We start from the raw sequence: 21,764 nt of genomic DNA, 5'->3' as shown, positions 1-21,764 counted from the left end.
GGGCGATAGCGATTTGCCGCTCATTTTATGACCCGCCTGATTATGTTTTCCATTTAATTATGTGTACAAAATCAAATTGCGGCCGCCTGATTCAAGGATCCGCCTAAGAAAATGTTTATCACTAGAGGTTCGAACAATCAACGATTAGTGCCACAATGACAGCACGGCGCCAGGGATTTAACCCCACTGAGCGTACTGTCATCTCAAGAAGCTCTGCAAGCTGACAGGAGAATCTGCGTGCTGAGATTTTCAATAAGATCTTGATATGCACGATATTTTAATCTAATTATCTCGTGGGTTTCCATCTCTCTCCCTGCATTGCATTTCGATAGTATTTCAATTCCACGGGACCTTCACCAGCCAGAACGACAAGGGCAGCAGACTCATGGGAGCAACATCCGCTCCAAATTCACCTCCACATAAACACTGGGACTACTAGAGCTGGTCGGAGGCAGGGAATTCTGTGGCGAGTGTCTCACCTCCTGACTCCACAAAGCCTTTCCACCATCTCTTTGCACAAGTCAAGAGTGGGATTGAATACTCTCCACATCTCTGGATGAGAGCAGCTGCAACTCAGGAAGCGTGACACAATCCAAGACAAAGCAGGTCACTTGATTGGCAAATTATGCAGCACTTTAAACAGTCACTCTATCCACCACCGGCACAAAGTGGCTGCAGTGTTTACCATCTACAAGTTGCACTGCAGCAAGTCACCAAGACTTCTTCGGCAGCACCTCCCAAACCTGCAACCTCTCCCACCTAGAAGGATAAGTGCAGGAGGCGCATGGGAACACCACCACCTCCAAGTTCACCTCCAAGTCACAAATCAGCCTGACTTGGATATATATCGCTGTTCTTTCATCGTCGGGAGATAAAAAATTTTGAACTCACGACATTGTTTTGCACTTTGACCACACCGGCCTCGCTGAGGTTCAATTAGAAAACCACCCACACCTTCTGAAGGGGAAACTAGGATTGACAGTAGTTGTTGGCCACGCCAGTGACAACCACAACGGTAAAGATAACAATAATTGCGTGCTCACAAAAACGGCTTAATTATTTGAAATGAGTGACTATCAAAGCCTCGCTGATTTTGGTTGCTCTCTGCCTTCCGTTGGCGGAGGTATCTTACTTGCACTGCTGCCGGTCGCTGTTATGGGAATAATGGAGACTTTTACTCTCTCTGATCTCATCTTCACTTGGGCTAAATTAGCAGCAGTGGGCTTTTCAAAGGAACCTTTTTGTTTTTTCGCTTGTACCCCAGAGTAAAATCTCCGGCCTAAAACCGAACTTTGGAGAGTGAACTGAAGCTGATTTAGGTTCTTTCGCACCGCCATTTGATTTCCTACATTACAACAGCGAAAATACTTTAAAATTACTAAATTGGCTGTAAATTGCTTTGGGACGTTCCAAGATCATGAAAGGCGCTAGAAAAATGCAAGTCTTTTTTTCTTCATAATCGAATCCCCAACTCTCATTTTGTGGAATCTCTGTATCCGATGTGAAACTGTGCTTCAGCACCACACAATCATCATTGAGATCCCAACCTTGCACTTTACATGAAAATCCCCAGATGCATTTCTAATTGTACTTTCTATTTATTTCACCACAGCTCCGCTAACAACACCAGTGATAACTCTTGATCAACCGAGTGGGGTGTATGTAGTAGGAGAGACGGTCACCATTTCCTGCACCTTGACTGAAGATTATCGAGATAAATTGTTCTACTTTTACAAAGATAATCAATATCTGCAATCCTATCAAAATATCAGAAAGGACAACATTGGAAAAATCCCAGTTACCAGTAAAGGCCAGGGAGGGCGGTACCAGTGCCACTATAAAACCTCTGTCAAGGGAAGACGGTTAGAATCTCATCGTAGCGAGTCTGTGACGGTCACTGTAGCAGGTGAGTGACAGGGATCAATGGATTTTGTATGATTTATCAAGCTCTTGGAATTTTTATAAAATCATGCTTTAATCATTGGAACAACATGAATGTTTTAATATTAGGCTAGAGGAAGAAACCGAATGGGTTTTGAACCTGTTGATCAATTCTCGAAAGGATTCATGTAATTCTGGACCTGTGTTCAATTGATGTGAAACCATTACCGACAAAGGGCATTACTGGAGATAAGGCGATGAAATTCGTCACGGGCGGTAGCTCAAAACGGGCGCTAGCGATTCGGCCGCCCGTTTTCAGCCCTGCCTGATAAAGCTTTCCATTTAATTATGTGTATAAAATCGAATCATAAACACTACGTTCAAGGATCCGCCTCCAAAAAAATGTCCCACTTCATGTTTAAACTTTAAATTTTATTGCCACAATGAAAGCACAGCGTGTGGGATTTAACTCCACTGAGTGTAGTGTCAGCTCCAGAAGCTTTCCAGATGGGCTGGCCATATCAGATTACAGGTTTCTCTGTCCGAGAACAGAATCTGCGTGCCAAGACTTTCAAAATGATCCTATTATGTGTGATATTTTAATCGAATTAGTTTGTGGGTTTCCATATCTCTCTCTTCATTGCATTTCGTCAGCATTTCACTTACACGGGACCTCCACCAGCCAGAAGGACAAGGGCAGCAGGTGCATGGGAACAACATCCACTCCAAATTCACCTTCAAATAAACACAGTGGCTACTAGAGCAGGTCTGAGGCAGGGAATTCTGCGGCGAGTGTCTCACCTCCTGACTCCACAAAGCCTTTCCACCATCTCCTTGCACAACTCCAGAGTGTGATTGAATACTCTCCACATCTCTGGGTGAGAGCAGCTGCAAATCAGGAAGCGTGACACAATCCAAGACAACGCAGCTCACTTGATTGGCAAATCATGCAGCACATTAAACATTCACTCTGTCCACCACCGGCGCAAAGTCGCTGCAGTGTTTCCCATCTACAATATGCACTGCAGCAAGTCACCAAGGCTTCTGCGGCTGCTCCTCCCAAACCAGCGTTCTATTCCTCCTAGAAGGACAAGGGCAGCAGGTACATGGGAACATCACCGCCTCAAAGTTCCCCTCCAAGTCACACACCATCCTGACTTGGACATATATTGCTGTTCCTTCATCGTTGGTACGTCCAACCCTTACAATTCATTACATTGTTGTGCACTTTGACCACACTGGCCTCACTAAGGTTCAATTAGAAGGCCACCCACACCTTCTGGAGGGGAAACTAGGGATTGACAGTGATGCACTATCAATTGCTACAAAAGACTGGAGATTGAGAAAGTAATAAACAGGCTTTTATTACCAAAGAACAGAGCATGCCTCTTGTGGTTGCCTGGTATCCAAAAGGGCTGGAGGCTTCTGAGCAGCGACCTTTATACCCAGCCATGAGGGTGGAGCCAGGGGCGGAGTCAGCTGAGGCATGCACAGACAAGTACAACAATATGCAAGAGTGAACAACAGTACTAACAGTGAACAACAATACTAACAACAGTGGTTTACCACATTCACCCCTTGTTTAGAATTGAGTCCGGCGGGGTGAAGTGCACTAAAAATTCGTGTACTGAAGTCTATCAGGAGGCCTTGTAAGCCGTCCTGAGCGTCGCAGCAGCGGCGGTGATGGTGCAGCATCCAATGGTGAACCCGGTGTCTCGTTCAGAGGAGGTGTAGCAGGTGGCGGACCCTGGGGCTGCTGCATGCCGTCTACAGGGGTCAGAGCATGGGTAATGGGAGGTAGCGATGGTGGTCTCTCAGAGGCACCCGAAGGTGCGAGGTCTCGTGCGGGGACTGTGTCCTGGGGGTAGGCAGGAGTAGCGGTGGGTGGCGAAGAGGGTGTTTCAGGAGCACCTGCAGGTGCGAGGTCTCGAATGGAGACTGTGTCCTCCCGCCCGTCCGGGTACACCACGTAAGCATACTGCGGGTTGGCGTGGAGGAGGCTCACCCTCTCGACCAGGGGGTCCGCCTTATGGGTCCTCACGTGCTTCCGCAGTAGGACGGGACCTGGAGAAGTCAGCCATGTTGGTAGCGAAATCCCCGACGTGGACTTCCTGGGGAAGGAGAACATTCTCTCGTGAGGAGTGGCATTGGTGGGTGTACAGAGCAGCGACCGAATGGAATGGAGCACCGCAGGGAGGACCTCCTGCCAGCGGGAGGTCGGAAGGCCCTTAGATTTTAAGTTTAAAAGGACTGCCTTCCAGACTGTCGCATTCTCCCTTTCCACCTGGCCGTTACCCCGGGGGTTGTAGCTGGTGGTCCTGCTTGTAGCAATGCCTCTCGCGAGCAGGTACTGCCGAAGTTCGTCGCTCATAAAAGATGAGCCCCTGTCGCTATGGATATAGCTAGGGAAACCGAACAAGGCGAAGAGGTCATTCAGACATTTAATGACCGTGGTACTGGTCATGTCCGAGCAAGGGATGGCAAACGGGAAACGGGAGTACTCATCAATTATATTGAGGAAGTACACATTGCGGTCAGAGGAGGGGAGGGGCCCTTTAAAATCGATGCTCAGCCGCTCGAAGGGGCGCGTGGCTTTGATCAGGCTCGCTCTGTCTGGCCTATAAAAATGCGGCTTGCACTCGGCACAGATCTGGCAGTTCCTGGTCATGGTCCTGACCTCCTCGATGGAGTAGGGCAGGTTACGGGATTTGATAAAATGGAAGAACCTGGTGACCCCCGGGTGGCAGAGGTCATTGTGGAGGGTCTGTAGCCTATCAACCTGCGCGTTGGCGCACGTACCACGTGATAGGGCATCTGGGGGCTCATTGAGTTTCCCGGGCCGGTACAAGATATCGTAATTGTAGGTGGAGAGTTCGATTCTCCACCTTAAGATCTTGTCATTCTTGATTTTGCCCCGCTGCTTATTATGAAACATAAAAGCCACTGAACGCTGGTCAGTGAGCAGGGTAAATCGTTTTCCGGCCAGGTAATGCCGCCAATGTCGCACGGCTTCCACAATGGCCTGGGCCTCCTTTTCGACAGAGGAGTGTCGAATCTCGGGGCCCTGGAGGGTCCTTGAGAAAAAGGCCACGGGTCTCCCCGCCTGGTTAAGGGTTGCAGCTAGGGCAAAGTCGGATGCGTCGCTCTCCACTTGAAAAGGAAGGGACTCATCCACAGCGTGCATTGTGGCCTTCGCAATGTCTCCTTTTATGAGAGTGAAGGCTGCACAGGCCTCTGCTGTCAGGGGGAAGGAGGCGGACTTGATGAGGGGTCGGGCTTTATCCGCATAGTTGGGCACCCACTGAGCATAGTAAGAGAAAAACCCCAGGCATCTCTTCAGTGCTTTCTGGCAGTGGGGGAGGGGGAGCTCCATAAGGGGGCGCATTCTATCGGGGTCTGGGCCGATGACTCCGTTCTCCACTACGCAGCCAAGAATAGCGAGGCGCGTAGTACGAAACATACATTTGTCTTTGTTGTATGTGAGATTCAGCCGCTGGGCCGTCCGGAGGAATTTCTCTAGATTAACGTCGTGGTCCTGCTGGTCGTGGCCGCAGATGGTGACGTTGTCTAGATATGGGAAAGTGGCCTGGAGCGCGTTCTGGTCAACCATCCGGTCCATCTCCCGTTGGAAGACAGAAACTCCGTTGGTGACGCCGAAGGGAACTCTGAGAAAGTGATAGAGCCGACCGTCAGCTTCAAAAGCTGTGTACTGGCGGTCCTCAGCCCTGATGGGGAGCTGGTGGTATGCCGACTTCAGATCAATCGTCGAGAACACCCGGTATTGTGCTATCTGATTGACCATGTCAGATATGCGGGGGAGTGGGTATGCATCTAGTTGGGTGTAGCGATTGATCGTCTGGCTGTAGTCAATAACTAGGCGCTGTTTTTCGCCAGTCTTCACTACCACCACTTGTGCTCGCCATGGGCTGGTGCTACTTTCAATAATCCCTTCCTTCAGGAGTCTCGCTACCTCGGATTTAATGAAGCTCCTATCCCCAACACTGTAACGCCTGCTTTTGGTAGCGATGGGCTTACAGTCGCGGGTGAGGTTAGCGAACAAGGAGGGGGGGGGACTTTAAGGGTGGAGAGGCTGCAAATGGTGCACGGCGGGCGATTTAAAAGCTGCTGGCTGCAGACTGTGAGTGGGGGGAGGGGTCCGTCATACGCTAATGTGACACTCTTAAGGTGGCACTGAAAATCCAACCCCAGTAGAACGGCAGCGCAGAGATGGGGCAGGACCAGAAGTTTAAAATGTTTGTATTCTGTGCCCCTTACTGAAAGGGTCACTACACAGTAGCCACCGACGTCCGCTGACTGGGCTTTGGAAGCCAAAGAGATCCGATGGCGCGTCGGCAGGACCGGGAGAGAGTAACTGCGCACCGTGTCGGGGTGGATAAAGCTCTCCGTGCTCCCGCTGTCAAAAAGGCAGGTAGTGGCGTGGCCGTTTACCGTAATATCCATCATGGACCTGGACAGTTGATGAGGGAGAGATTGGTCCAGCGTCACGGAGGCCAGCGTATGGTCGAGCGAGTCGATGTGGTCGTCAGAGGAGGCGGTGGTTGAGTCCGGCTCCCCCGTGGTTGAAGTCGGAGGCGTCCAAGATGGCGGACAAAATGGCGGCGCCCACGGTCCCGATCCCCACGTGGCTGGGGGAGCCCAAGATGGTGGACAAGATGGCTGCGCCCACGGTTCGCACGCAGCGCTGCTGGCGTTAGCGGTCTTCCCTTTGCAGGCGCTAACGTAGTGACCTTTCTTCCCGCAGCCGGAGCAGGTAGCATTCTTCGCGGGGCAGCGTGCTCTAGGGTGTTTAGCTTGGCCACAAAAATAGCATTTTTGTGCCTTGGACATCGCTGCAGCAGTCGGAGGTGGCGGTCCCATGGCCCAAGATTGCGGCGTCCACGGCGCGGGGCGATGAGGGGAGAAAGCGTCCATATTTCTGTGGGCCGCGTCGAGCGAGAGCGCGAGGGACACTGCCTTTGTCAGGTCTATTTCACCCTTCTCCAGCAGCCTCTGCCGGGAGTAGTCGGACCTTAGACCCGCAACGAAAGCGTCTCGTATCAATCCCTCCGCATGTGCCGCGGCCGATACTTCCTTGCAGTCGCAGCCGCGTCCGAGTACCCGCAGTGCCCGTAGGAAGGCTTCCACCGATTCCCCGGGCTGCTGTCTGCGAGATCTTAAAAGGTGCCTGGCATAGACCGTGTTAACCGGGCGTGCATACTGCCCTTTCAGTATGTCGATAGCCGCCGCGTAGGTCGTCGCATCTTGGATTAAAGTATAGACTTGGTGGCTCACCTTCGAGGCCAGGATTTTCAGTTTATTTTCATCAAGAGTCACGGTCGAGGCTTCCAGATACGCCTCAAAGCAACGCAGCCATTGTGCGAATTTAGTCGACGAACCCGCTTCTTGGGGGTCTAGGTCCAGGTATGTTGGTCTGAGGGCTCGCAGCAGCGCCTGCTGCTCAGCGTTTTGCGCCATCGGTTGATCAGCATCCGCAGCCAACATTTAACTTTGGTAATAAAATTGATGCACTATCAATTGCTACAAAAGACTGGAGATTGAGAAAGTAATAAACAGGCTTTTATTACCAAAGAACAGAGCATGCCTCTTGTGGTTGCCTGGTATCCAAAAGGGCTGGAGGCTTCTGAGCAGCGACCTTTATACCCAGCCATGAGGGTGGAGCCAGGGGCGGAGTCAGCTGAGGCATGCACAGACAAGTACAACAATATGCAAGAGTGAACAACAGTACTAACAGTGAACAACAATACTAACAACAGTGGTTTACCACAGACAGTAGTTGCTGGACATGCCAGCGACAACCACAATGGTATATATAAAAATAATTGTGTGCTCGCAAAAACGGCTAAATTATTTCAAAAGTGTGACACTCAAAGCCTCGCTTAGATTGGTTGCTCACTGCCTTCTGTTGGTTGGGGTATCATACTTGCAGTGGTACCAGTCGCTGCTATGGGAATAATGAAGACTTTCACTCTCTCTGATCTCATCTTCACCTTGCTAAAGTAACAGCACTGGGCATTTCAAAGCAACCATTTCCTTGTTCCGCTCGCATCCCCGAGTAAAATCTCTGGCCTGAAACCGGACTTTGGACCGAGAACTTGAGCGGATTTTGGTTCTTTGGCACCACCATTTGATTTCCCACATAACAACAGCGAATACACTTCAAGATTACTAAATTGGCTGTAAACTGCTTTGGGACGTCCCATGGTTATGCATGGCGCTAGAGAAATGCAAGTCAATCTTTTTTTATAATCAATTCCCGAACTCCCCTATTGCGGAATCTCTGTATCCGATGGGAAACTGTGCTTCAACACCGCACAATCATCAATGAGTTCCCAACCTTGCACTGCACGTGGAAATCCGCAGATCCATTTCTAACTGTACTTTATATTTATTTTACCACAGATCCGCTAACTACACCAATGATATCACTTGATCAACCGAGTGGGGTGTATGTAGTAGGAGAGGCGATCACCATTACCTGCAATGTGACCAGAGATTATCGAGGCAAATCGTTCTACTTATACAAAGATAATCAATACCTGCAATCTGATCAAATGGTCAGAAAGGACAACATTTTAACAATCCCGGTTAACAGTACTGACCAAGGAGGGCGGTACCAGTGCAAATATGGGACCTTCGTCAATGGAATGTGGTTAGAAACTCAGCGCAGTGAGTCTGTGATGGTCACTGTAGCAGGTGAGTGACAGGGAGCAGAGGATTTTAGTATTTTTCCAGCACTCTTGGTATGTTTATAAAATCATGCTTCTATCACTGTAACTGAATTAATGGTTTAATATTTGGAGAGAGGAATAAAACAAAATTGGTTTTAAGAACATAAGGATATAAGACACAGGAGCAGGAAAGGCCATTTGGCCCTTCAAGCTTGCTCTGCCATTCAGTAGGATCATTCGCAATCCTCTATAGCATCTCCACTGTCCTGCACTATCCACATATCCCTTGCTTCCCTTAATATTCAAAAATCTATCTACCTCTGTCTTGAATATACTCAACGACTGAGCCTTCACAGCCCCATGGGGTACTGAATTCCAAAGATTTATCATCCAGCCAGTGTAAAAATTTCTCCTCATCTCATTCCTAAATGGCCGAAACCTTAACCTGAGACTGTGGGCCTTGGATCTAGACTCACACTTCTCCACATTCTGTTCCATTTGCCCTGTCCCTGCCCACTCACTTTGCCTGTCTATATCACCTGGAAGCCTTCTTGCATTCTCCTCACACCTTAAGTTGCACCAGCTCTGTATCATCAGCAAACTTGAATATATTACAATTGGTCCCCTAATCCAAACCATTGATGTAGATTGTGAAAAGCTGAGGCCCAAGCAAAGATCCTTACATAACCCCACTTGTTACAGCCTGCCAACCCGAAAATGAATCTTTTATTGCAACTCTCTGTTTTCTGTCCGTTAACCAATCCTCAATACATGCAAATATATTATCCCCAATCCCATGAGCCCTAATTCTGTTTAGTAACCTCGTCTTTGGCACCTTATCGAATGCCTTCTGAAAATTCAAATGCACCACCTCCACTGATTCCCCCTTATCAATTCTGCCATTTACAACTTCAAAAAACTCCACCAGATTTGTCATACATGATTTCACTTTCATAAATCCGTGTTGACTCTGTCAATGCTATTTGTATTTTCTGAGTGACCTATTATCATTTCCTCAATAACAGATTCGAACTATTTCCCTACTACTGATGTCAGGCTAACTGGCCTGTAGTTCCTCGTTTCCTCTCTCCCTCCTTTCATACATAGTGGGGCTAGGTTTTAATCTGATTCCTCAACTCTTGACAGGATTCATGTAACATGCCCTGCAATCACTCGCTGTGCACCTGCTCACCGCAAAGGGCATTACTGGAGATAGTGTGACATTCCTCACGGGAATTAGCGTAAAACAGGCGAAAGCGAAACAGCCGCCCGATTCACACCCGACAGATTTCTGATTCCATTGCAGGCAATTGAAATGGAAATCCGGCGATGTGTAAAACGTGCTGATGTTGAGCTATCGCCTGCTTTAGGCTACTGTACAAGACGAATTTATACTCCATTGCGTCTGAATGTTGTGCATTCAATCCCGACGAAAAACATGAGCTCACAGTCCATGGCGACACTTGGAGGGTAACTTTAACCACATCCTCCAGGTGGAAAAGAGGCGGATAGGGATCGACCTTCCATTTTACTCTCCGCCCAATTATACCCTCCATTGACTTAAATGGAATCTAATATCGTGCTAGTTTACCATTGTCCCTGTGACTGAGTACTGAGGGAATGCTGTTTGATGGAGCTGAGAGATTGGATATTTAGCGATGTGAAGACAACACATTCTGACAGGGGGCGGCCGGCTATCTCTTAAAATCACGCAAAATCTGACCCTGATTTCCAATTTTACTCACTAAATGTCTGGAACTACCACAGTGGAATGTTTAACGTCAAATGGCTTCTTCCTGCCAAAGTTTTAACTCCACTGAATGTATGGTCACCTCACGAGGCACCGCCAGTGTGGGTGGCCTTGTCAGATTACAGATTCTCAGTCACATAACCGAAACAGCAGAATGAGATTTACAAAAACATCCTGATACGCAAAATATTTTAACTTAAGTACATTTAAGGTTTCATATCACTCAATGGATTTCGTCTGCACCTCGAAATCCCTCGACTTCCATCATAAAAAAAGACGGTGGCAGTCATAGCATCTGAACAGCATAATCTCCTAGTTCCACCTCCAAGTCACACACCATCCTGACTTGGAAATATATTTGGCGTTCCTTCATCGTCGCTCGCTCAAAATCTTGGAAGTCCATACCGACCAGCATTGTGGGAGCATAAATGGGTTAAAGAAGAAGACTGACCATCATCTTCTCAAGGGCTACTGGGTTCGGGCACTAAATGCCAGCCTTGTCAGCGAAGCCCACATCCTACAGCCCAGCAACTCTGCACTGCCTGATGTGAAATGTAAATCCACACAGTTTATGGGAGTTGTTCACTCTTTTTATTCAGGTTATGGCTCGACTAAGTTAGCAGAAATGTGAATTTCAAAGGAAAATATCTTCTCCTGGTATCAAAGATGGTAATTTCAGCGATAAGCCCAGATTTTGGAACAAGATCCCCAACTGATTTATTTTCTTTTTGAAACCATCAGTTCCCTTTTTGTCGAATCTGAATTGCCGATACGAACATTTCAATTAAACACGTCACAATCGTTATTGAGTTACCAGCCTTTCATGGCACAAGAACATGCAGAAATCCATTTCTGTTGTTCTTTACATTCATTTACCACAGATGCAGTAACAATACGAAATATATCAACGTGGAAGAGTGTGACATGATATATTTGGTACGAAGAACGAGGAGAGACAATAAAAACTAAAAGCTACAACGCTAAAGTGTATGTGTAACCAGAGAAACCTGGAGGTATTTGTGCACACATTGCTGAAGGTGGCAGGGCAGGTTGACAAAACGGTTATACAAGCATACGGGATCCTGAACTTCTTAAATAGCAGCATAAAGTACAAAAGCAAGGATGTCATAATAAACATTTATAAAACACTTGTTCGGCCTCAACTGGAGCATTGGGTCTAATTCTGGGCACCGCACTCTAGGAAGGGTTGGAAGGCCTTAGAGAAGGGCAGAGAAGATTTACGAGGACGATTCCAGGGAGGACGGACCTCAGTTACGTGGATAGAGTAGAGAAGCTGGGGTAGTTCTCCTTAGAGCAGAGAAGGTGGAGAGGAAGTTTGATTTGTACAATCAGACCTGCGTCCCCTGGTTACCTACCTTGCTGTCACTGGAAAAACGTTCTCCTTATTTAATCTATCTAAACGCTTCATGATTTTGATCACCTCTATTAAATCTCTAATCAACCTTCTCTGCTCTGACGAGTCAATCACAGCTTCTCCAGTCTCTCAATATAACTGAAATCCCTCTTCCCTGGAACCATTCTGGTAAATCTCCTCTACACCATCTGTAAGGCATTGACATCCTTCCTAAAGTGTAGTGCCCTATTCTGGGACACAGTATTCCTACATGGCGTCTAACCAGTGATTCCTACAGCTTTAGCATATCTTCTTTGACTTTGTAGTCTAAGCCTCTGTTTGATACAGCTTTTCTTTAAATGTAACCTCAGCCTATCCCGCCACATTCAAAGACTTGTGCATGTGCACCCCAGGTCCCTCTGTTCCTGCACGACATTTGAAATTGTACAATTTCGTTTAAACATTCCCTCTTAATTCTTTCTACGAAATTGTGTCACTTCACACTTATCTGCATTAGATTTCATCTGCCATGTTTCTCTCAATTTCACCAGTCTCTCTATGTAATCCTGAAATAAAAACAGAACATGCTGTAAATACTCAGCAGGCCAGGCAGCCTCTGTAGAGAGAGAAACAGTGTTAACGTTTCACATCCATGATCTTTCCTCAGAACTGGAAAACTTAGAGTTATAAAACATTTTAAGCAAATGCAGAGGCAGTGAAATGGGGAAGGGAGGAAAGATCAAATGGGAAGGTCTGTGTTAGGTTGGAAGGCAGGAAAGATTAAATTAGAGTAGGTCTGATTGTACAATGCAAAAGGAGATGGTATGGGACCAGTAAAGAAACAAAAGCTGGGTCGAGAGGAAGTGTAAATGGGAATAGCAGAATCATGTCCCCTTGATGTGTGTTGATATCATCCTCACTGCTCACTATATTTTCGACTGTCTTGTCTTCTCCAAAGGTTTCAGTTATCCCCTGTGTACACAAGCCCAGCTCATTCATATTTTGGTTCTCAAGAATAAGTCTATATTGCATTTTGAATCGATGGTCACTACTTGTTCCTTTCGAATTACAGGTCTACCCAAACCAAATATATCAATGGATTCCAATGTTCTTGTGAAGGGTGGAGAAGTCACCTTTAACTGTACAAGCCCACGGGAGCTTCCTGGCATCACTTTTTACTTATACAGACATGGAGAAACGAATCACTCAGATGTCCAGCATGCTGCTGCAGGGTGTAATTCTCTCACCTTCACCATCAGGAATATAGGTCATTCCGATGGAGGAAGTTACACCTGCCTGTACAAAGCGGATGTGAGCGGAAGGCGGCTAACATCGGCTCTGAGTGACCCTGTACATATAACTGTAGGAGGTGAGTGAGATTCACAGAGTCACTGTATTTATCGGACCCCAGCACAAGGGGTGCTTGCATCATAGTTTGTGTGCATCAGTTGTTCTGTTTAAGGATTAAAACTGGCATGTAAATGACATCAATATGTTAAAATTCTTATTGGATGTTGACTCATAGGCTGCCCACTTTACACCCCGTCATACAGGACTGAACAGGTGGGCGATGTGACACTGCCCACTTTTACGCCAGTGCCCGAATACCCTTTGACTCTTATTCCATTAAGTGTTTGCTACTTACTGCGTGACTGATGGCAGAACTAAAGCGCTAACCATTGGATGGTTTTACTTCTCCAACTCCGATTAAAAGTTTGATTCACTCGCTTTCTTCTGTAGTTCCTCATCGATTCTATAATAGTGCAAGATTAACCCTAGGGAAGCTGAGAAAAAAAAATATTCACGTTACCGACTTTAACAAAAGGTCATTTTAACCTGGTAAGCAATAAGCAAAACAAACAATCTGCTGTTTGAAATATACAACAGTTCAGTCGGCGTCTGTGGAGAGAGCAGGATGTTGTGACAAAGGTCCGCACCTAAAAAATTAGCTCAACTCATTCTCTCCTCGCATGCGCAGTTTTGACCCAATGACCAGAATGAAACTTACAGAATGAAACTGACTAATTTACATGCAATCTGTTATATTTTTGCCGCCAGCTGGGAACAGTCGCTTTGTCCCAGAACACGGTTAATATCCAATGAAAGAATCAAAGAATGAACGAGGCAACTAATCAATCGAACAATGAGAATCAGCTTCGTGCTGCGTCATCTTCTCCCAATGCATTGTGACGTCAACTGCATGCCAAACCCCCGCCGACTTTATTACTGATTCGCTGATATTGCAGCACTGATTTAATGCGGGTCATTTATTATAAAAAACAGAGGAGGAGAGAACGACTTTGAACATCTGAGGCACGTTTTCGAAACAGTGAAAATCCAAGGAACCGCTAACATTAAGTATCGCGAGTGTTGGAAATGCTATGCCATTTTATGTGAAGAGACAAGGGAATCTGAGGTCGTTCTCCTTAGAGCAGAGAATGTTAAGGGGAGATGGAATAGAATGGTTCAAAATTATGAGGGTTTACGATAGAGCAGATAAGGAGAAACTGATTCTACTGGCAGTAGGGTCGATAACCACAGGGCGCAGATTAAAGATCACTGGCAAAACACAGAGGTGAGATAAAATTATTAAATAAACAAGCGAGTTGTTGTAATCTGGAATGCACTGCCTGAAAGTGAGGTGGAAGCAGATTAAATAGTAACATTCCAAAGGGAATCGGATATATACTTGAAAGTGAGAACAAAATGCAGGGCTGTGGGGAATGAGCAGAGGTGTGATACTATTTGTATAGCTCTTTCACAGGCACGATGGGCCAAATGGACTCATTCTTTTCTGTGCAATTCTATGATATTATATCAACCTTTTAATTTCTTATGTATTTTTTCTGCTTTGGAATTCACTCCGGATCCACTGCCTATCGGTGGCTTCTGTTAAGCTGCAAATTATCTATTTTTTGTAGAAACTGTTGTTTAACTTGGTTACGCTGTGTCCCTTTACCTCACTTAGATAAATCCTTTGCGCTGGAGGCTGGTGTTTGCTCTGCTGTGGGTCTGATTCTCATCTTTGTTCTGTTGGGTGTGTGCTTCTGGAAGAAAGGTGGGTTAATCAACATGCATTATCCGTTCATTACAGACACGCAGACCATGCTTACTGCCGCCTCTCCATGAACACAGTACTGACAACCTCCTCCAACCATCTCCCACTTCACCCATAAGCTCGGACTGTAAATATTTGGAAATCGTAGACTGACAGGCGAAATAGCGAGGGTCGAAGCAGAAAGGGTCCTGGGTAGAAATGCGTCTTTGGTGGAAACACATAACGGGAGTATTTTAAATAGCCGCCTGTTATTTGCTCCATCCGATATTTAGTAACATTGATTTCAATAGAATATAGATTTTAACGTAGAATGGGCGGCTCAACGCTACTGCTAATTTTGAGCAACTGCATTACTGGGGTACAAATGTGTCTTACTTGATCGTGCAAGATGGATGATATCGCATTTGCCACCTATGGTATTCCCCATGTATGGAACTGAATGTCCTGTGGGGTGTAGAACATGCAGAGTGAGCGATACCGCCCATTTTCCTTTACCAGTCAAGTGGAATTCCAACCCACAGTGTCACATTGTAACGAATGAATCGAAAAACTCGGTATTCTTAGTCTGGAAGGAGACGGCTGAGAGGTGATGTTGTGGAGGTGGTTAGGGTAGTACATGAGTATGGAGGAGGAAAATCTGCAACACAGCATGGAATGAAATTATAGTTTAGCGGAGCAGGAGATGGGCGCTGTGTACAATGGAAATCCTGCCTGAATTCGACCGTTTCCCACCGGTGGGTTAATTTAAAAGTACCCCCTTCGGGTTCCTTCATAAAACATTGGGTGGTTGTGTCGGGACAGTTATGGTGCTGGGGCACAGGTTTCTGTGTCCAAAAGACTTTTTCAGCTCATTGACTCTACTCTTATTCCTATTTTGTAAACCATTATTTGGCTCAGATTTCTAACACTTACATTTTCTTCTCAGGGAAGTGGAGAAGCAGCAGAGAAATGAGGTGAGATCATTGACTGTTGAATTGTCAATTACAACCACACCTGGCCAAGATAAAACTCAGATGCAGATGTTCAGGAATAATTGTACCCTGTATACTTCACTTCCTTTTCATATTAGAAAGAAACTCCCCCACTCACACTCACGCACACAGTCCAACACGCAATTAGACGTATATACATACATACACTCACAAATTCATATACATATACACAGACTGGTATACATAATCACATATATTCACACACAAGGACACATATATTTTCTCATACGTTCAGTGAAAGACACAGATACACGCTCATAATAAAGCATACACTCAAACTCAAACATACACACACTCAAACACACAATCATAATAAAACACACACACACTCAAACACACACACAATCACACAAACTCAACCATATTCAAACACTAATCCAGGCAGTTTTCACTTACTTCAGTAATTTTGTTTGCATCTGCACTACATCCCTTTAAATGTGTTTTTGTTCATTATCTCATTAAACTATAGCCTTTCTCATCTGGGGATCCCATATTAACAACAGCTCAATGAGAGATGAAATCCCTCTTTCTGCTCCCTGAATCGATATCGCGAATCGGTTTGTGATGATTTCATCAAATTCTTATTTTTAGCCCAATGGAAATTCTGCTCGCCAAAAAGATTGTCCAACGGGAGGAAATATTCACAAACTATGTAATGGTGCCGCTCCACATGGTGAGAGCAGGAGATAGGTCCTCATTAATCACCCTAGACGTCAAACTAATCATTAGTTCCAGGGTAACAAGGAATAACCCGGCCTGGGAACAGTTGGATAAACACATGTTCCAGGACGTGGGCAGAGAGATACTTCTACATATAACATGGGATCCATGTCTGAAATCCAATCAATACCTGTATCAAGAATTTAATGATCTGTGCCATCGACAATAAAATGATTAATTGACGATATATGTTGTTTTAAGGAACACAGCGCCTCCTGGTGACCAAAGCAGTGAGACCCTAACATGTAAGTTCAGTTTTGTATTCGTACATCCAAAATTCTCCTTTGCATTTAGCTTTTCTTGCAGTTAACGAAAAGGAATGAACACAATATTATTGTTACATTTCTAGTAACCGTTTGTAGACATTTTATTGTATTAGCAAACCAACTGTGAATCACATATACTGTCAATCATTCTGAATCATTTAGTGAATCTGACCAAGAATCAAAATAAACTCTGAATATATATTTTCATCATTCAATGAAAGTGATTTTTCAGACAGGGAGTGATGAGGGAGTATAGTCAACAGATGCAGAGAGGATAGTCGGAAAGAGGTCGCTGGACCCGGCACATAGATGTAAAACAAACCCCTTTTTTATTCCGACCCACTGTGCTAATTTGTTTCTAATAGGAAATCTGATCATGCATTGTTTTAAATATTTATATATTTACAGTACAGTAGTGTAATAGATGGCAATTGCTGAAGCAAGTGGAGTCGGTAATAGCATCACAGGTTTTTGCAAACATGCTGAGAAGCTGCACCACGCCACCACTGGTGGATAGATGTAATTACAGTATGCCAAATTTCTGTCGCAGATTTTGATTCCACAAATGAATCAAGCAGAGGAATTTATCATGAGCAATGTGAAGCAACTAATTACAATCGGAAGTGCGATTTATAAACAGCACAAAAGATTTGTATGGTATTGCTCATCGAATTCGCAGTGCAATAGGCATGTGGAGTCCGGGCTAAGTAGAGTCTTCAAGTGCAGCATTGCAGGGTCATCTTCTTAGGGTGTCAGTCGGAACCGAGGATGACTTGCTTCCACACTAAAAATTAGTTCTCAGGTGACTACACGCTCTGTCAAAGGTGGGGCAGACGGTGGTTGAAGGGGTGGGTTGGTGGGCTGCATGGGTTGACGTGCGCTCCTTCCACTTTTTGCTCTTGTAGGGTAGTGGATTACTGGACCGGGGTACACAGATGTAATTAAATTCCAATGTTGGCCGTCTTTCCCTTTTGTACAATACTTCACGTTTTATTGTTATTTAATGTTAAATAGCAAAACCCTTTCAAAGATGTGAAGCTAACACATTGGGTTAGGAGGAGCATCGAACTTCTTCTCCAGTAACGTTTAATGCGTTGTAGTGCCACCCGTGGTTAGATGGTGTAACAACAGTGTGAGACATTTACATATAACGTTTCCAGAATAAAGGATCACATAGGTTATTATAATGAGAAAAGATTGAACAAAAAGGATGACAACATTTTTACAACAGCAAGTAAGATTTTGTAGAGAGGTAGCAACATGCCTGTATGATGTAAATATTTCGGAATCAAGTGTTTCCTTATTCAAATAGCTAAAGTTATTATCATGGATAAAAATGCATTAATATTCAACAATCGAGAGTTTAGCACTCATTGAGATCACAGGACAACTCTAGATTAGGCAAGCTATCGCTGCATCAGCGATAATCCGAGAAACATCAAGTCATACAGTGAAAATCTACTGCCCATGTCGAGAGAAACCTCAGCCAACCCATCCACTTCCTGGAGAAACCGAGGAATTGAGAAGGGAAACTCAGCATAGGAGGTGCATTCACTTCCTAGTGGATAGTCAAATACCCATTGGTAGTTGCCAATGGCCAGCTTGTTCCCACTATTGAGTGTGGAGATGGTGTCCCATCCATATGATGATAAACAAAACCTCCATAGGAATAAAACCCTTTAATAAAAGAGGGAAATGCTCTAAGTATTTAAACATCAATCCATTTGTTATTGTGTTTTGTTTTGTTTAGATGCTGTTCTTAACCTGCAAACATTGCCGAGAGTAAACGCTGTAAGTTAAAAATGCACTGGGATTTTATTTTTCCATTGATGTGGACTTTTATCTCGCTCATTCCATCTCCTGGAACGATGTGTCCAAATATTTGTTGCCTTCCCCAACAGAGTTCTTCTTCTTTTGAAATATCACAATTGCCTTGTCCAGTAATTAATATACATGAGGACAAAAATGTTTTTGATCACACTTCAATATGTCTTTAAACGGCGACAGAATGATGTCCAATGCAGAATAATGAACGGATCTCTATTTTTCTAAGCGGATTGAACAAATGTATTTGCAATAGAACAATAATATTTGAGGGGTGAGGTGTAGATTTGTGCCCGCTATAGGAACTGAAGGGAAATTACAGAGTTCAATTACCACGAATGCAGCTGCAAACACACTCCTGTACAAGCGAATCTAGGCAGTGTACAGCATTTACAGTTTAACAATTGGTTAATGTCTGGAATATGCAGAGCATTTTGACATAAACAAGACCATTTTCTATTTCACCCACTGAACCAACATGCGGTTTCCACGTCTTACACACAACATCCTAGTATCCCACCTGGAAAGTTAAGTTGTCCCTTCATTTTCCGATGCTGTCAGAGATAGGCGCTGGAACTTTTGGCTTAGAGTGGGCCTAAAACAGTGATCTGGATTCAGCCGCCCATTTTACACCTTACTGATGTCCCTTTCCATCGATGTCAAAGTGATCGGTGGCCGAACCCTTATCGTCCCTTCAGCACCTCTGATCAAGTAGAAAGTTCCTCCCGCTCTCTGTTTCCATCATGTCCTGTTGCCCTGCTGCTGCTCGAGTGTCCCTTCTTGTTTTAAACAAACAGCATTACCTGAGGTGAAAACTTCATCTGCAAATGTAACCGTTAGCAGACAGTTAATACCCTTTAGAGCAGTGCAATATTCCCCGTTTAATACTGCTCACTCCAACAACGTTGCTTTTGACATTTTTCGGCTTCTGCCTTGGAGCATCAGCTGATAGAATTTCGCTGAACTGTTACCAGAGTGTAGTTGTTCGATTGCATTTCTGACCATTTGCACCATTACTTTCAGAGTCAGCGAGACACCGTCCAAAACCTCGGTGAGGACTCCGTCCTCTATGCAGCAGTGAAACTCTAGAAGACCAGGCACATCCATCTCAACAGTACCGGACAATGCCATGGTCATCAGCATTTCACCCATTAAAATATTATTCAGCGAGACTTTGTGTTTGCAAGAAGCCATCTATAGAAATGTAATCTGTGAGAAATGTCTGACCCCACTCCAGGTATTTAGTTTACTTTGTGCGTAATTTAAACAAACATTTTAGAACATGGTAACCAGGAGCCGGCCATTCAGCCCCTCGAGCCTTCTCTATGGAATGAGATCATGGTTGGTCTGAACCTCAACTCGGTTTACCCGGTTTGTGCCAATCATTTGATATGCTGACCTAACAAAACTTTTCAATCCCTCTCTCGAAATCTCCTATTGTCCCCCAGCACAGAGCCTTTCTGCGGGTAAACTTCTAAATTTCTACAAAACTTCGCGTGAAGATGTGCTTCCTGAATTTGCTTCTGAGCGGCCTACCTCTAATTTTATAATTACCTTGTTATAGATTTCATTACCAGAAGAAATAGATTACCGATAGCCAACCTATCAGATAGTGTAAACATTTTAAGAACCTTGATTAATTTACACAATAATCTCCTGTACTCAAGGGAAAACAATCCAAGTCAATGCAACCTATCCTCAGAAGGTAACTCTCTAAGCCCCGGTAACATTCTGGTGAATCTGCGCTGCACCCCTTCCAAGGCCAATAGATCCTTCCTGAAGAGCGATGCCCAGAAATGACCGCAGTATTCCAGACCGGGTCTGACCAAGGATTTGTACAACTCAAGTTTAAATTCCATCCTTTTTGCCATGTTCCTTGAGATAATTGTGACTGAATCGCTGTTTCTGTGTAGCCGGGCACAAAATGCAAACTTGGCCCCCAGTCATGAATTTGAATAATCGATTAACCACCGGATTGGGGGCTATCAATTTCGCCAATACTCTCGGCACCACCTTGCAGCAGGAGGGTAGAAGCGGTGTTTTAGTAAAGTAAAACTTCTTACTAAGCTTGCACATTACAGAACGGACCTCACTTTGGGGAAATTAGAATAGATCAGGAAACTTCATGAACATCTTTGCCCTCTCCACTACTGCTGGAGTTTCCTCCAGGAAGTCAATTCTGCTCTAAATAATTTGGTGTAAAATATGTTTTTGCTTTTACTGCCTGGGTGCTAAGTTTCACCATAGCAGAGCGCCGAATGTTAAATCTGGCGCAGAGTATCGCGCGCACCTTGAGGAATGGGATTGACTTTCCTTTCACTGATAAAAACGGGGTTTATTATGTTAAAACTGTGCGATTCCCCTCTGCCCTGCCAGAGTTTCCTCTCTGCGCTCTGCCCGGGTGATGCTTTGTTGCAGGAAATAATTATAACTGTTAATGGCATGGAAGATGATTTAATAGCTTTATAATAGCATATGCATTTGAGCGTACAGCAATGTCATGTGTTCAATATCTGAATAAAGGCATTACAATTTCGCAGAAGTCTAATTACACAGTAGTGGTGTTTGTTTATTTACTACAAGGTCCCATGAGGTTTGAAAGTCCAATAAAAACAATTTGCATTTATATCCTTTCCTTAAACGGTCCAAGGTGTTTCACAGGAAGGTAATCAGGAAAAAAATTGAGATCGAGGTATCTGAGAAGATATATATTCCTTGGCTCACCTAGAGTGCAAAAATCAATCTGTCTCAGCCTTGAATATGCTCAACGAATCAGCATCCACAGCCCTCTGGGGTAGAGAAGTCCAATGATTCATAACCCTCTGAATGAAGTTATTCCTCCTGATCTCAGGAATGAATCTATTGAACCTTCGTTGCACCACTCCTAAGGCATGTATATCCTTGCTCCGATAAGGAGATAAAAATGGCTGAGACGTTAAACCGAGTCCCCGCTTACTTTCTCAAGTAGGCATAAAGTATCCAATGGCACTATTCGATAATGCGCAGGGGCGTTCTCCCCTGTGTTCTGGACAATGTTTGTCTCTCAACCAACATCACTAAAACAAATCATCTCCACCTCATAACAATAGAAAATGCTGGAAAAACTCAGCAGTTCAGGCAACATCCGTGGAGAGAAATTTGAGTTGACGTTTTGGGTCGGAACCATTTTTCAAAATTGGAAAGAAAATAAAATCGATCGAAGGCAGGACTGCGATCGACAAAAGAAGTAA

At 44.9% G+C, this 21,764-nt stretch overlaps 1 long non-coding RNA gene across 1 annotated transcript; it reads left to right on the top strand.

Annotated features, from left to right (window-relative positions):
• The first annotated feature begins 16,642 nt into the window (after nt 1-16,642).
• LOC147087303 (uncharacterized) lies at nt 16,643-21,085 on the top strand. Its single transcript, XR_015075610.1, has 3 exons — nt 16,643-16,689; nt 18,461-18,501; nt 19,558-21,085. It is a non-coding gene; the product is annotated as an uncharacterized LOC147087303 (long non-coding RNA).
• Nucleotides 21,086-21,764: the final 679 nt, after the last annotated feature.

Source organism: Somniosus microcephalus, unplaced genomic scaffold (genome assembly GCF_052327205.1).
Source record: "Somniosus microcephalus isolate GS21.2 unplaced genomic scaffold, FLI_Smic_1.0 unresolved_chr6, whole genome shotgun sequence".
In the NCBI taxonomy this organism is placed as follows: Eukaryota; Metazoa; Chordata; class Chondrichthyes; order Squaliformes; family Somniosidae; genus Somniosus; species Somniosus microcephalus.
The sequence above is the reverse complement of the archived record's forward strand: the minus strand, read 5'-3'. Positions and strand labels throughout refer to the sequence as shown.